The sequence below is a fragment of the Chrysochloris asiatica genome, unplaced genomic scaffold, assembly GCF_000296735.1.
Source record: "Chrysochloris asiatica unplaced genomic scaffold, ChrAsi1.0 scaffold00146, whole genome shotgun sequence".
Taxonomy (NCBI): domain Eukaryota; kingdom Metazoa; phylum Chordata; class Mammalia; order Afrosoricida; family Chrysochloridae; genus Chrysochloris; species Chrysochloris asiatica.
In genome coordinates this window covers 7,687,743-7,691,169 of record NW_006408664.1, presented here as the reverse complement: position 1 = coordinate 7,691,169, position 3,427 = coordinate 7,687,743, and positions in this window count along the sequence as shown.

Genomic DNA, 3,427 nt, shown 5'->3' with positions numbered 1-3,427 from the left:
AGACTAGAATTGTCCATAGGATTTTCTAGGGTGGTTCAAGCTCACCAGCTGCTCCTCGAAAACCCTGTATAGGGTCGCTGTGAGTCGGAATCGACTCGATGGCACTAAACTACAACAGCAACTTTTATAAGGAGTCCTGATGTGGTGCTGTAGGATAATGCGCTAGACCACAAGGTCACTTTGAGCTGCAAGGTCGCTTTTTCAAAGCCACCAGCCACTCATCGGAAACCGTGTAACAGGGTTCCTGTGAGTCGGAACTCACTCGACTGCGCTTAACAACAACCTTTATAGAAACAGATGGCTAGGTAGTCTGTTCTCTCTAGAAGGCACTGGTGAGTTCAACAGCCCACTTGTGCCATCAGGGATATTTGTGCACATTTTGAATCACTATTTTCTCAGTTTTCTTCATCCTTGTTATTGTTAAGTGCCGTCCACTCGGTTCCGACACACGTTGTTGTCATTAAATGCCATCGAATCGGTTCCGACTCATAGCGACCCTATGCACAATGGAACGAAACTGCCTGGTCCTGGGCCAACCTCACAATTTTTGCCACACTTGAGCCCATTGATGCTGCCACTTTGCCAATCCATCTCTCTGGGGCGGGGTGTCTTCCTCTTTTTCTCTGACCCTCCACCTTACCAAACATGATCACCTTCTCCAGCGACTTGTCCCTCCTGACAATATGTCTGAAGTATGAGAGATGAAGTTTGGCCATCCTGGGCTCCAAGGAGCACTCTGGCTGTACTTCTTCCAACACAGATCTGTTGGTTCTTTTGGCAGTCCATGGCAATTTCAATATTCTCCTCCAACACCACAGCTCAAAAACATCAGTTCTTCTACATCTTCCTTGTTCACTGTCCAACTTTTTCATACATATGAGGTTATTGAAAATACCATGGCTTTGGTCAGGCCCACCTTAGTCCTCAGGCTGACATCTTTGCTCTTCAACATTTTAAGAAGGTCTTGTGCAGCAGATTTGCCTAATGCAACATGTCATTTGATTTCTTGACTGCTGCTTCCGTGAGTGTTGATGGTTGACCCAAGTAAAATAAAGTCTTTGACAACTTCAATCATTTCTCCATTGATAAGGATTTTTGTTTTCTTTACATTGAAATGCAATCCATACCAAAGGCTGTGGTTTTTGATCTTCTTCAGTATTTTAAGTCCTCTTCACTTTCAGAAAGTCAGGTTGTATAATCTGTGTATCGCACGCTGTTAATGAGTCTTCCTCCAATTCTGATGCCATATTTTTCTTCATATAATCCAGTTTCTCGGATTATTTGCTCAGCATACAGGTTGAATAAGTATAATGAAAGAATACAACCCTGTCACATACCTTTCTTAATTTTAAACCATTCAGTGTTCCCATGTTTTGTTCCAACAACTGCCTGTTAGTTGATGTACAGGTTCCTTGTGAGCACAATTTGATCTTGTATGGGTTTCCAAGGAGCCTCTGGTGAGTTTGAACCACCAATCTTGCAATTCAAACGAACCTTGGTGTCGAGTGCTTTTTCCACAGCTACCATGGGATCAGTGTTAATTGCTTTCCATGTGGAACTTTTGAAGGAATTTAATTAATTGGATTTTCTCTACTTGCTAAGCTCTGTTTGGGGATGTGGGACTTGTGACAAATGCAGACCTTGAAAAACAACACTGTTGTCAGACTAGTCTGTTCCACTATTTGTTGTTGTTGTGAAGTGCCATCGACATGGTTCCAATTCATAGCAACCCTGTATAGGGTTTCTGAGGAGCAGCTGGTGAACTTGATCCACTGACCTTGTGGTTCGTACTGACCTTGCAGTGCAGTGCATTAACCCGCAGCACCACACCAGGACAAGAAATTGAAAATACACCCACACACCAACACACACTCATACAGATGTTGCTACTCATTTCAAGCATTTAGCAAATATACCATAAGAAATTGAAAATATACAACATTCACCTATATAGATATTGCTACTTGTTTATGAGCATTAAGATATGTGTTATAAGTATACATGTATGTGTAATATCTTAATGTTCTTAATTAGCAGCAATATCTTTATGGGTGAATGCTGTATATTTTCAATTTCTTGTGATATAATCACTGAATGCTTGAAATGAGTAGTAACATCTTTATGAATGAATGTGGGTGGCTATGGAATCCTGGCGTTGTGTTGAGTGCTAACATCAAGACTGGCCATTCAAACCCATAAGCCGCTCCTTGGAGGCCCTATACAGGGTCACTGTGAGTCAAAATGACTTGATGGCAATTAACAAAAACAACATATATGGAATCCTGGTGTTGCATTGTAGGATAAGCACTGGACTGCAAGGTTGGTTTGAACACTAAGGTCAGCAGTTCAAACCCACCAGGCAATCCAAGAAACCTTATACAGGGTAGCTGTAGGTTGGAACCCACTGGACAACAATGATAGATGATAGATAGATAGATAGATAGATAGATAGATAGATAGATGGACCCCACAAGAAGACAGCACTCTGGTCGTACAATGCTTAAAGCACTTGCTGCAAACAGAAAGGTCATGGTTAGAACCCACTTGGTGGGAGAAAAGACTTGCCAATCTGCTCCCATAAAGACAGGTGGTGGTGGTGATGTGCCGTGGAGTCAGTTCCGACTCATAGCGACCATGTACAGGAGTTTCCAAGGAGCAACTGGTGAGCTGGAACTGCTGACTATAAAGACCTAAGACCTAAGAATTCCTATGGGGCAGGCCTACTCTGACCTTTTGAGTCTCAATGAGTTAGAATCAACTCGGCTGCACAGAACAACAACACATACCTATATTATTTCTTCTTATTTATTTTTTAAAAGAACACAAATTGGAGTACAGTGGCAACAGCAAGGCTCAAGCTTAACAATGATTGTGAGGCTGGTGTAGGCCTGGGCAGTATTTCATTCTGTTGTGCATAAGGTCGCTGTGAGTCGGAACTGACTGGATGGCTCCTAACAACAAAAACAACATCTTCTTCAGTCTCAAATTGATCAAACATGCAATCAGGGTGCATTACAGGCTATTAGAATGCAAGGTGCATTACAGGCTATTAGAATGCAAAAACTAGAAACAAAGATTATTAGAATGCAAAAGCTGGAAGCAAAGAGGAATGGTTGGTAGCTGGAAAATATGGTCTTGGTAATGGAAATGATGCTGGAGGTCCTTTGATAGAGTTTTGCAAGGCCAATGAATTTTTCACTACAAATACCTTTTTGCAGCAACGTAAACTCTAACTATACACATGGACCTTACCTGATGAAATGGAGGAACCAAATTAATTACATCTGTGGGAAGAGGTGATGGAGACGCTCTATAGCATTAGCCAAAACAAGGCTATAGACTGACTGTGGAACTGACCATCAATTACTAATGTGCAAGTTCAGGCGGAAGCTAAAGAAAGTTAAAACAAGTTCACAAGAGCCAAATG